The sequence below is a fragment of the Aythya fuligula genome, chromosome 17, assembly GCF_009819795.1.
Source record: "Aythya fuligula isolate bAytFul2 chromosome 17, bAytFul2.pri, whole genome shotgun sequence".
Taxonomy (NCBI): domain Eukaryota; kingdom Metazoa; phylum Chordata; class Aves; order Anseriformes; family Anatidae; genus Aythya; species Aythya fuligula.
Window position 1 is genome coordinate 13655776 of NC_045575.1, and position 13786 is coordinate 13669561.

The 13786-nt window shown below is 37.2% G+C and overlaps 1 protein-coding gene across 1 annotated transcript in view; it reads left to right on the forward strand.

Annotated features, from left to right (window-relative positions):
- The first annotated feature begins 9870 nt into the window (after positions 1 to 9870).
- Positions 9871 to 13786, forward strand: part of RIMBP2 (RIMS binding protein 2) — a 106800-nt gene continuing 102884 nt past the window's right edge. The window contains exon 1 of the mRNA XM_032198695.1: positions 9871 to 10004. The gene's annotated coding sequence lies outside the window, so the exon portion shown is untranslated. The remainder of the gene's footprint in view (positions 10005 to 13786) is intronic.

Below are 13786 nucleotides of genomic sequence, written 5' to 3' on the forward strand. Positions count from 1 at the left end.
TAGGAACAAAGACAGTACAGTACCTCTTCTGTCTCCAAGCACATGCCCACCAAGTAAGAAAGATTCTGTGGGTTAATGGAGAATGTTTTAAAACTTTTTGAAATAGTACTATTATTGTAAAAAATATTATTTTTCTGTTAAAATACCAAACATTAAAACCATAGTATTCTGCTATCAGTGTTGATATTGAGCTATTACATATTGATGCTTTTCTGTTTAGATCTCACAAGTTTTTCTTACCATGTGAATGCTTATGTGTTAGTGTAGGTATGGAGTGAATGTTTAGTTAGCAATTCCACTGACATATATTCAGAGGTAATGCATTATACTGAAAAGAAAACTGAGGTTTGCTGCATATGTGCCTTCAAGGGAATTAAGTTTACAAGTATTACCAGAAAGCTGTTTTTAAAAATTATGTCTGATTTAGGAAGTGTGATCAATGGTTTTGTTTGGATTGGAAGACTACTGCCTTTTTATTTGAAACAGTAATTAAATATATATATATATTTATTTATATATATTTATATAGATGTTGTAGAGAGATAAGGGTCAGCAAAAATGAGATTAAAATTGGGCTTTCTTGGTCAAAGGATTGAGGTCAGGATTTATATACAGCAGCATAATTTTCAGGGTACGTCTGCAATAGGTTTGAAATGCCAAAAATATTAGCAACAGCAACTACTCTTTAAGCCAGTATGTTTTGGAAACTTCAAGTGCTTAAGTCATCATACCAGATGCAGGCAAAGGCATATACAAGGCTAAATTAATCTTCAAGGAGTGTTCAGAAATGAATTTCAGGTTCATGATGAACAGAAATACATGTAAGATATACATTAGGATCTTTTGGGTCTGATGGAATCAAGGCTCAAACATTAACTCCTAAAAATTGAAATTACTTTTTACTGCAAACTGTGAAAAGTACATCTTCTTTTTCATTAATGAAAAGCATTTACATATGCATATCAGCACTAATCTCATCCTAAGTCCGAAACACAGCACCATAACAGCTATTACGAAGAGAATTAACTCCATCTCAGCCGAAACTAGGACATGTGGATTGTGAAAAAGGAAGGATTGCTTATAGTTCTTGGAGCAGAGGTTAAGGCGAGCCAAATGCACTGAAAGCTTTTGTACTTGCCTTATAGTTTTGCAAGTTGCTTTTTGTTTCTTATTTTATATGCAGTCATAAATGAATGGACATAGCTATAAAGTTGATTAAAGAAAGGACTTAATTAAGGGTTGTAATTAAACTAGTGGAGGAAACTACAATGGAATTGAAACTTCAAAATGAGCCTGTGTGATGTAAGGGCTAATGGTGTTAAAGCTGTAATCTCTATGAAATAATTGATTCTGTAGCCATTAGTCTTTTCTAATAAGATTAAGGGCAAGGTGGTATGATCTTGCTAATTAATTTGTTCTGTACCTTCAAATATGAAGTAATAGTATAATCTAGGAATTCTTTGATACACTAGCAAACACTCAAATCATAGGAGAAATAGTAGTATCATCAGAGTATTTCCATATTTTCAGTTGTAATAGGCATGGAGGATAGTATTTAACTTAAAAACCAGAATATTAAAACAAACATATGTTGCATGGTTTGAATGGATTTAAGAGTTAGATTTCTGGATGGCATTTGAGATGTTTGTGAGGACTGCTGGTGCCAAACCTGGTATGTGGACCATTTCTAAGATCATTAGTGTAGCACCTTTCAAAATTTTATTTTCATGTTCAAATGAACACTTACCTGTTAGCTCACTTTCACCTTTGAGCTGAAATAAAAATTAAAAAAAAAAAAAGGAAAGAATTGGCAAGAGTACAAAAGTAATATATATGTGTGTGTGTATATAATATGTATATGTTCATTGTTTCTGACAGAAAACATCAGAACATCACACTGATACAGAGGTTCTGTTATTTTAAAGTAGTCGTGACTTTCTCAGGCAAACACTTCATCTCTCCTTCTCCCCAACTCAGATTTCTCCATGACAGCTCCATGTTTTTAGTGAGCTTTGCACTGCCATTGTAAATGCAAACCTATGCAAAAATTATTGGATCACCTGCATTATGTTTCCCCCCTGTATTCTAATCTGACAGAATACATCCCCTCATCTCTTGCAGCCAAGTCCAGGTCTTAGAGTGCAAGGTCAGGGGCACAATGCAACAGATGAGCAAAACTCATTTAGAGTAGAGAAATTCAGTCTGCAATGTTGTGGGAATAACTTCAAAAATTAAATGCAATGCTGTTTTGCTTATTGAGTCCATTGAGTAATAGCAAGTATCTTCTTAAAGGGTAGTAATAATTTCACAAATGATAATTTTTTTTTTCTTCCTCAGGCAGTTATTTTTTGTAATTCCTCAGGGCTTCCTTCTTTGGAGGTAGCAATATTTTAAAAGCCTTTTGATGTTGTAGAAAGCTTCCTACCTCTTCTTCTGTCTCTCCCCTGTTACTGTATATATCATTTAAAGTTAACTTCCGTTGTATTCCTGTGTCAGTGGCCATGTAGATCAGCTGATTTGGATAAGGCTTGGTGATAATGAAGAGTTGTAATAAGTTTTTTTTGTTTGCTTTCTTTTTGATTTTTCATTGAAAGGGTTAAAAAACATGCAAAACACATGGAGGATGTTCTTTTTTGGTGGCAAGACTGTACAAAGAGTACAGCATGGGTTGATGTGTGTAATTTAGAAAGGTGGTTGCCTGCAGCCAAATTACTGCCCCATGACCCTGTCAGACCTTCTAAACTACACATAGCCAGGAATAGGCCAGTGACAGGGTAGGAAACAAAGGAAACACACCCAGAAGCTGCAGACAGTTGTGCTGAGAAAATTATAGCATTTAATATTTCCTTGGACTTCGGTTTTGGATCAGTGCTTTGTTCTAGACCTAGGTGGAACTATTGGGATATTCTGGAAGTAGCCATGATATCTTTCAGGTAAGATGAAGTACCCTAGCATTTATTTTTTGTGCTCACAAAGGTGACTTTTTGCACATAATGTTTTGTTAATTTCAATGTCAGAATAGTAATTCGTCATACTTAATATGCAGACCTTCATCAAATCAAACCGCGGTAATTTCAAATTGTGTTGGCTGACTGCAGTCTATTTTTGGTTTCACTGGCCATAAGCTTCAGTTCTGTGTTTCCTGGTGTTTTGCAAGAACCCCTGGTTTTACATCAGCAACGGTCATTGAACTGCATTTCAGTCAAGGACAAAGTGAACTATGTCTTAGTAAGAAACTTTACATGAAAACAGTTTTCTTTTCACCCAAGTGAAAATGATGCTATAAATAGACATAAATACCATGTCGTTCCATAAGACCCGTGACAGCTGTATGAGCTAGTAGGAGAAGTATGTTATTCCATCAACTTCAGTCTGGATCTGGTCTGATTCTGAAAATTGGTAATTAATTAAATACATTGTCTCCCTTGGCATATTAGGAGAGGTCCCAGTTGACTGGCGGCTAGCAAACGTGACGCCCATCTACAAGAAGGGCCGGAGGGCAGACCCGGGAAACTACAGGCCTGTCAGTTTGACCTCAGTGCCAGGGAAGCTCATGGAGCAGATTATCTTGAGAGTCATCACGCAGCACTTGCAGGGCAAGCAGGCGATCAGGCCCAGTCAGCATGGCTTTATGAAAGGCAGGTCCTGCTTGACGAACCTGATCTCCTTCTATGACAGAGTGACGCGCTGGGTGGATGAGGGAAAGGCTGTGGCTGTGGTCTACCTTGACTTCAGCAAGGCTTTTGACACCGTCTCCCACAGCATTCTCCTCAAGAAACTGGCTGCTCTTGGCTTGGACTGGCGCACGCTTAGTTGGGTTAGAAACTGGCTGGATAGCTGGGCCCAAAGAGTCGTGGTGAATGGAGTCAAATCCAGTTGGAGGCCAGTCACTAGTGGCATTCCCCAGGGCTCAGTGCTGGGGCCGGTCCTCTTTAATATCTTCATCGATGATCTGGACGAGGGCATTGAGTGCACCCTCAGTAAGTTTGCAGATGACACCAAGTTAGGTTTGTGTGTCGATCTGCTTGAGGGTAGGAAGGCTCTGCAGGAGGATCTGGATAGGCTGCACCGATGGGCTGAGGTCAACTGCATGAAGTTCAACAAGGCCAAGTGCCGGGTTCTGCACCTGGGGCGCAATAACCCCAAGCAGAGCTACAGGCTGGGAGAGGAATGGTTGGAGAGCTGCCAGGCAGAGAAGGACCTGGGAGTATTGGTGGATAGTCGGCTGATAGCCAGCAGTGTGCTCAGGTGGCCAAGAAGGCCAACAGCATCCTGGCTTGTATAAGAAGCAGTGTGACCAGCAGGGCTAGGGAGGTGATTGTCCCCCTGTACTCGGCTCTGGTGAGGCCGCACCTTGAGTACTGTGTTCAGTTTTGGGTCCCTCGCTACAAGAAGGACATGGAGGTGCTCGAGAGAGTCCAGAGAAGGGCGACGAAGCTGGTGAGGGGTCTGGAGAACAAGTCCTACGAGAAGCAGCTGAGGGAGCTGGGCTTGTTCAGCCTGGAGAAAAGGAGGCTCAGGGGTGACCTTGTTGCTCTCTACAGATGCCTTAAAGGAGGCTGTAGTGAGGTGGGGGTTGGTCTGTTCTCCCACGTGCCTGGTGACAGGTCGAGGGGGAATGGGCTAAAGTTGCGCCAGGGGAGTTTTAGGTTGGATGTTAGGAAGAACTTCTTTACCAAAAGGGTTGTTAGGCATTGGAACAGGCTGCCCAGGGAAGTGGTGGAGTCACCATCCCTGGAAGTCTTTAAAAGACGTTTAGATGTAGAGCTTAGCGATATGGTTTAGTGGGGACTGTTAGTGTTAGGTCAGAGGCTGGACTCGATGATCTTGAGGTCTCTTCCAACCTAGAAATTCTGTGATTCTGTGATATATTTTTATCTGCACGCATGCAAAGACCTACATGCAGTGCATTAGATGCATTAGTACATTGTAATACTGCGGGTTTTTTTGTTTGTTTTTTTTTTGTAATTGATTATTTCTCTGATGGAGGCAGAAGAGAAAGTTCATGTACTAGAAGTAGAGGCAAGTTGGGGGTAATCCTTTAAATTTAAGACAAAAGATTGAAATATGTTTTGTGAAGGGTTTATTAAAATGTCTTACAGTACAAATACAACATTTAAGAACTAGTTCAGCAGATTGATAACTTCATAGTTGTTGATGCTTTGCATCCTGTGTTGATTGAACACTCCTGTCTAACACGTAACATGGCTACTGATTTGTCAATCACAATGCACTGTCATTTGCAATGTAAGATCAAAGGTGATTGCTGTATTATTCTTAATGTATAGTTAGGGACTACAAAGTATGAGACAAGTTGACATCACCTTTCCAATTAAGTTTTGAAACACTGTTTCACAACCCCATCAAATAAGGAATAATAATGTAATTTGGTTTCATAGCTATATTGTCTTCAAATTTGGTAAAGTACTTATAACTCACCAAGCAGAACTGGGTTAGCTGTCATAAAATACATTGGATGTTGTAATCTGCATTAAATAGTGTTGTAGACTCCAACACGACATACAGTTTTAAGGAAACTTTAAAGAAGGCATGACTGTAGAGATGCTTCTTAGAACATCGGTGTTCAGACTTAGACAGCTACCTTTTGCTGACAATTGCTTCTTGCTGATAAAGAATTAAATCTCCAACACACTGTGATAAAAATTCACTTTGTGCTGCGCCTTTTTATATCAATAATTTATAACACTGTATTTTGAAGTAGTATAGTAACTAAGCAATGTTGAAGTTGGATATGCCAATGTAGTTTATTTGAGTCACCCATTGCTTTTGGCTCTTACTCCATTTTGGGAACTACTCATTCTAAACTGTTACAGCTTCAGAACTGTTGCTTATGACAATGTCTGCTTTCAGTTAATAGGCAATAATAAATCTTATACACTTAATCCCCTTTAGATTATTTCATGAGCAAATATAAGTGAAAGGTTTTGCATAGGGATGGTGTGAGGAAGATGATTAACTTAGTTAAGATCCCTGGAATACTTGGAAAAAGATAAGCTACAAAAACATAACCAAGAAGAGGTTTTTAAATGAGCGCAATAAAGGATAGGAAATGTTGGAAGACAAATTCGTTCTAGGGTTCATGCAGCTGTGAGCTTGCATCTTCGAGGTGGGTGCCCGTACAGTATGCTACCACCCAGTGATGCAATCCTTGCAGCGTTCTATTACTGGCAGGTGTGACTGTGCCTCACTTCATTTGGTTATGTTTTTGAGAAATAATGCGATCTCAAAAGCAAACTTTGATAAACTCTTAAACCACGTAAAGTGACTTCTCAAAACACTTCCTCCCTTAACAAAATACTCTTGTTATAAAACAGAGTTCTTTAGCAGTCAGCTTGCACCTAAATGAGTCATTCAGATAAACAAGTTCCAGTGAAGATTGAATTACGATCCTATTCAGCTGACACAAAGCAACCACTAGTTCTTCTCAGGAAACTCATGAATAAATGAAAGATCCTGTGCTTCCAGGCCCAAGCCTAACAGAAATGTAAGGATGAGTGCTTTTCAGTATGATTTCCCATGCCCTGGAAGTACAGCCTTGAACTTGCCGTCAGAATTAGATTGGTGCTGATGAAGACATTAGACATTATGTAAGTAAAGACATTTAAACATAGATAGAATTGTGGGGGTATGAGTGGAAGTATGTATCATAAACTCAGAACAATCTGTTAGACAATAACCTTTGATATTTAGCTTGTGCCTAGATGATGCAATTCATATGCCTTCCCATTTCTCATGTGGAGGGGACCTATCCAAAGATACATTTAGATTTTGGTCTTAGTGAAGAATAAGACTTTTAAAAATATTCAAAGCATTTATTTATGCTTATCATCTACTGAGGCCAATGAGTCTGCTTGCAGGATGTTACATTATGGTTTTCTCTGTTACATTATGGTTTTCAGCATGAATTCAGACTCCAGAGACAGTTATGCTACATACCTGTAACAAGAGGAGTGATTCCTCTGAGTATTTTAAGGAGGACAGTTGGAAAGCTTTGGCAAATGCTCACAAGGAAACTTCCTGGGCATAATAAAGAAGCACAGAGATGCTTATGTGAAAATACAGCAATTGCAAGATGAAAGGTGTAACTGTTGGCCATTCAGAGGTGGGAATTGGTAACTGGATAGTTTGCAAGGGCTAGGCACTATTTGCAGGGTGGCGAGAAGCTGTTATTATGTCTCCCTTGTAGATTGCACAGTGCAATGTGCTTGATCCCAGGCACGTTACGTTGTGTGGGCTGTATTTGAGCATTTCTGAAATTATTTCCTGATCTCACTGTGTAACTTGAAATGAAGCTATCTCTGCAAGGATGGGGCTTGTATGAATTTGATTTGCTGAACTTAATCAGCAGATCTTTCAACTTGGATTATTTTAATTTCTAGTTTTTGAAATGCAACCCAAATAAAATATTATGGAAATGTACCCTACTGCTTTGCAACTCTGGTTGAAACAGCATTTATTTCTAAAACTGTTCTTTGAGAGTTCTGACACCTTTGCACACAGTTATTTTGACTGAATACTGAGAAAGAGGGATGTAAAGGTAGAGCATGTGGTTCAGAGTTGCAAAGTGAGGACAGAGTCAGTTCTTACAGAAATTAACTGCAAAAACAGTCTCTGTTTTCTTTAGGAGCGTGTCTGGTACTGGTATCAACTTGTGGTATCTTCCAATTAAAAAAAAAAAAATAAATAAAGTTTAAATTAAATTCTATCAGATGTGCCATGGCAAAGTTTATTAAGAAGACAGTTATTGAAAGGTCAAACAGGGTGCTGAGGACTTCGGATTAGTAAATCTTTTCAGTTGTGGACAGAAAAAAAATCAAATGGATTGGAAACACTGACCTCTGTGAAACACTTAAATGATTTAAAACCATGACTCCCTTTTGCTGAGAGTAGTGTTTATATGGGGCAATGAATAGTCAGAAAAAAATACTTAATCTCTGTGTTATTAAGTACTTATGGATGTGCTGTAGCTATACAGAGTCTTTTTCTATTTTTAATTATTTTTTATTTTTAAATTTTAATTGTGTCCTGCCTGGAAATTTCATTAAAAAAAACAGGTACTCTCTGAACAGATTAGAATCCCAGCTTAGTAACAAAATGCAATACAAAAGTGTAGAGCAAATGAGCATCTAAGTGTGCTTCAGCTTTATTTCATCTTATTAGTGAGAAAAATGTTAAAAAATAAAAAATAAAAAAAAACTACATTTATATTTCATCTGTTCATTTAATCAGTGCACCTAATAGTGTTGAATAGTCAGCCTTTCTAATGTATGTATGTGATGAGTAATGTGCTGTACATGTTTCAATTCAAGGGATGGCTTGTGAATAGGCCTTTAAATCTACTGTCCAGATGTAGTGCTCAAATATTTGACATTGTGCATCTTTTGGAAGTACTCTATCGAATTGAAATTTTAGAGGGGATTTAACCATACTGCAAGAACAATTTCTTTCTTGTACATATTTGGTATCCTTGCACACAAATCATTCTACCGCTTGATTTATAGTCTTGTAAGCCAGGTCTCATAATATATTTACATATATCTTAACAAATCTGCACGTGATCTTTATGATCCTTATGAAACAGTTACAGCCTATCTATGTGTTACTGTCCATGAAGTGGACGGTCATGCAGGTATGTAGTCAGCAGTGGTATATTCAGATATTTAACGGACCGACTTCTTCTGGCATCAGGTAGAAAAAAATAATTGCATTTCACGGTAGACTTTGCATCAAAGTAATTCATTTGAAATTGCTGCAGTACTGATACTGTTATATTACTTTTAAAATATATTTATTTTTAAAACTTTTCTGAGGAAACAAAATAAAATGCTATGATTCTTGCTGGTTGTAGATAGTATTAAAATTTATTTGAATTCTGGTGTTAGGAGAGAAAGCTAATTTTGCTTGAGAGTGGAACCACTTTGTTTGATCTTATTTGGGGTTATGAATCTAAATTATAAACGTATTAGGATCTTACTCAAAGATCTCTGGGAGTTTTTCCATTGGTTTCAGTGACTTTAGGTTCAGTCCATCTCAATAATTTATGGTCTTATACAGTCATTTTGCAAGTGGTAGTTTGATTGTTGGCAACAACAATGCTAGGCAAAGGATTAAGTATTTCTGAACTACCCCAAACTCAGGATCTTTTAAGGTTCCTCAGAAATATGTGCCACTTCAAATTATATTTCCTTGAAAACAGTGTATTTGAGGTGGTTATTCCCAAACCTGTCTGAAAAAGGAATTTGAGAATGTTGTTATTGCTGACTCCATAAAGCTTTGAAATATCAACCCTAAAGATCCCTCTTTTGGGAGCACTGTGCATTGTGTAAGTGAGCTAACCAAAAGAAACAAACAAGCGAAACAACACAGGCTTTCATGGGTACTTTTGTACAAGCTTTGATTGAACTTGGTTGTAAATACAAAAAGAGATTCTGACAAAGTTGCATACTCTAACGGTAAATATTGGTGGGACTTTTTCTGCTTAGTTCTATACCCCTATGTTTTACAGAGAAGACATTGAAACTGAATTTTTAGTTTTACCCTCTGAAATCTATTTCCTGCAAGGGATGCTATGTAAGGTTTATTTTGAAGGCTTATGTTGGACTTCAGTCTTGTTGCCTGCCCTGACAAAATGTTTATTCAGCAAGCCTGACTTTATTAGTTTCATTTGGCTTCTGTTGTCTGTAATGTATATTTAATCATCACTTTCAAGCAGCTTTCAGGGGAACATATGATGAAAAATATGTTAACGAAACACTGTGTTGTAAGAAAAGTAAGCGCTAGTCAGCTAGTACAAATGCAGTTTAAACAAGCTGGTCACTTGATTTGTTTTGTTTTATTCTACACAGTTTGGAAATGATCCATCATGCCTGCAGCCTGCAACATCACAGAAAACATTTGATCAGGTCCAGTTTTTAGAAGAGACACAGATTTCCAAGTCTGATGTCACCACATTAAATCAAGAGTATCATCACTGGCAGTTCTTAGTGAGTTTTCTCTCTTTTTCTCCCCAGCCTCCTTCCATGAGCACTAACATCAGGGTTGGCTTATTTTGAGGGGGGCATTTGGGAGAAGGAGGGTTTAGCCTCACCATCATTACAGCAGTAAATTCCGTATTGCTTTCTTAAAATATTGTAGATCTGTATTTAGATAATATAAGTAGGTACCTGGGACATAATTTTAAGTATGAAAAGAGAGTTGAACAAATAAAAATGTGATATGAATAGGAATTGCAATATTTTGTTCTGGTTACATGGATACAAAATTGCAGGATTCAATGCTTTATGTGGTTGTGATCAGAACACTCCAATCTGCTTTGTTGTAAACATCCTGACACTTGATTCCTAATGTTACTAGATTTTTCTTGTCAGATTTCTATATGTTTGCAGGTGTTCTAATTTTCAAGCTCCCTTTTGCAGTTAAAAAACAAACAAACAAACAAGCAAACAAAAACAAACAAACAATAGCGGGAGTTCTTTAAATATAGTAACTGTAGGATAATGTTAGTGTACCTGAAGAAAACTTCCAGAGAAGAGTGAAATGTGGCTCAAATTAGGTGATTTGAATTCTTCCTTTTAGATAAAATACTAGTACATAAGTACAAAGACCTTTGAGTACACAAAGGGATAAATCTCTGTTTCTTTTTAAAATCAGAGTTTTAGATGGAACACAATGTTTTATTTTCTATAATTAATAGCTGTTTTATCTACTTTTGCTTTTATCACATGAAGGAGTTTGCTTCTTTTCAGAATGTAAAACTATAGAGTGTGATTATTTTCTGTTTTTGTTTGTTTGTTGATGGTAGTGAAAAAAAATATTGTGAAGAACACACGCTTTCTGAAATTTTTGGAGGAAATGCATTGAACTAGTTGTCTTGAATTGAATTTTGTAGTCAATTTTCAGCAGTAAGTGCAGCTCTGTGAGTAGAGGAGACCTATTGTGTACAGGGTTATCATCTAAAAACTTGTGAGTTGCCTGAGATAGCTAAGCCATAATTTCACAGTTGTTCTTTTCACAGAAGTGCATGCTTAATCAAGCTACTTCTCCCCCCTGCCCAACACAGCATTATTTTTAGCACAGATCAGTGCCTCATGCAGTTCCCTCTGCAGCTGCAGAAACAGTTGTAATGGCACAGTTGAGAAGTGTGGCATGCCTAGGGGGAGTGAGCAATGCCAGGTGTTTGGTGCTCATGCTACTGGCTGCAGAAAAAAATCCTAGCACTTAATAGTGCATGCTAACACTAACGCAGACACATAAGAATCCTATTTGAACTTCTAGAATCGGAGGTACTTTGTTTTATCCATCACTTTGGAAATGCTGACAAAAAACCACAACTGACACTCAATTCAATAGCAATGTAGTGTAACAAAAACTGTTGGTAAATTTAGATCTCTACAATAACTTTGTTTATTGATTAGTACAAGTGGAAGGAGAACAGTTGTTTCTGAATGTAAAGAAATGTTGAAACTTTGTGATTTGGAAAGAAAACATCTTTCTGTTGTCTGTTAGAGCTTTGCTTTTTTCTAACAGCTAAAAAAAAAAAAAAAAAACAGCAGTAAAAACTTACTCTTTCTTTATCAAGAGTAAAGCATCAGAAATGTGTTTAGACCTACTAGTTCAAGATGAACTTGCATAGTTTACATCATTTCCGTTTGAGCTTGGAATTACTTGGAACAGAGTAAACTGAAAGTTCCAAAACTTCCATTAAGGTATATACTTAAGGGCTTTGTTTCTCAACCTAATGCATATGGATTTATTTTTTTTTAAATATCCTTTTCAAATGAGATATAATAACATTATTCTCCAGTGATAAGCCAACTATATGCCTTAAAATTCAGTTTACAAAGCAGAACATCAAAATTGAAATGTGTTCCCTAGATCTCTAGATCTTTATGTCCCAGCATTGGCAACAATTGCTCTGAATTCTTCCCCAAGATAGAGATGATTTTATTAGTCTTGAGTCTTTATCTCAGCAAGTATGTTTAGTATGATGGTGCTTCTTTGAGTGGTATATAAGTAATGATTGGCTCGGGCATGTTTTGCCCAAAACTAGAGGGCCATGTGTTCAGGGATGATGTAGTGAGTTTATTACTTTTCTAAAAATGTAATGGGTGACTACAGAGAATATGGAACCAACCTCTTTGTGGAGATACACAGTGAAAGCAGAAGAGGCAAAAAACACAGCCTGCAGCGAGGGAAATTCTTATTAGATCTAAGGAAAACATTCTTTAAACAAGGTTGGGCAAACACCAGGACAATTTGCTGAGAGGTTGTGTCCAGACTATGAGTCCTTCAGACCTTTCAGGACTGACAGGTGTTACAAAAAATAAGATACTATGATTTATTTTCTAATGATGATGAGTTCTGAGGAGCATACATATTAGTCAGTTACTTGAACCACAGCTCTTGGTGACTGAGTTATGTTATTCATATATAGATGTATTCATCTCCAAAGGACTTTGCAACTACTAAATAACACAATAATTTAAAGAAAGTTCAAAAAAGGATACCATTTTTAAACCTAATGTTCTCACCTTCTTACATTTTATCTCACTCAACTGAAGGTAAAGGCTTGAAGCTTTGCTCTAAGAGCCTGATATTTGAAGTTTGCAGTTCTAAATTTGGTGGTGGATTTATCCATTTGAAGGATATGAGTTTGATTGCATCAGAAGTAATTATATTTAATATGACAAGAGAAAAGTGCATAAATGTGATATTTTGAACAGCTGTTAATACCATCTTTGCGTCTCTGCTTCTGAAAAGAATAATTACATAGCTGTGGTGTGAGCTGAATATTAAGGTTTGGTGAAAGGCACTTCTGCCTTTCATTTCACTAAAAATTGAAGTCAATCTTTTAACAGCACATGTAGTTCTACAAACAGAAGGCATTTGAAAAATTAGGTGGTTATTTGTAGACCCAGACCCAATGCACTTACAAAAGACCAGCTTGAGCAAAAAACTGGATACCACTGCAATTAGTGGGAATTCTGCTGTTAATTTCAGTCACACCAATAACTCATGCTTTCAAGAAGCATAAAGCTGTGTTGTAGAACAGAAAGCAGTGGCTTGGATTAGGGTCTGCAGAATAGAATAGAGAAATGGTTTCTCAGCAGCTCATTTCAGTCCAAAATAGACTGTCTTTGAGCCCACTTAAATCTACTCTTGCTGCTTCGATTTGTCAATATTTAGAGGCAACACAAGAAATCTAAATGGACACTGCAGTTTGCAGCCTTCTGGATAAAGGGTAAACGCTGGATGCTTAAAACCAGCCTCTTTTTTAAAACATTGTGTCCTTTGAGTTATCGTAGTGTGGATAGTGAGAGCACTAGATACCCTGATGCCAGGATTAGGATTTCCTAAAAATAATATATTAAGGTTTCTTTCATAGTATAGTTACAATATTTTGAGGGCTAATTTTAACTTGTGTTCGCTTTTATTCACTTTTTTAATGATTTGCTGCAGCTATATCAGGAACCATAAATGGTAGTTATTTATACCAAAAATATTTTCAGAAGAAATAAGTGCAGTTCTTCATTCTGGTACTGTAAGTTTAAGCAGTGGCTTCACTGCTAGAAGAAAATCCTGTATTTTAGTAAATAGAGGCCAAATTTTTTATCTACAGACAAATGTTCCCTTCGTCTTCTGTCATTAGCTTTCTGCGTATATAAATATAACAGACTTGCACCAGTTACCTGTGAGTTACCAGGCAACAGCAGCATTTGACACTGCCTGCAGCTGCAGTGAATGACGTGCAGCTCCCTGATTGTAA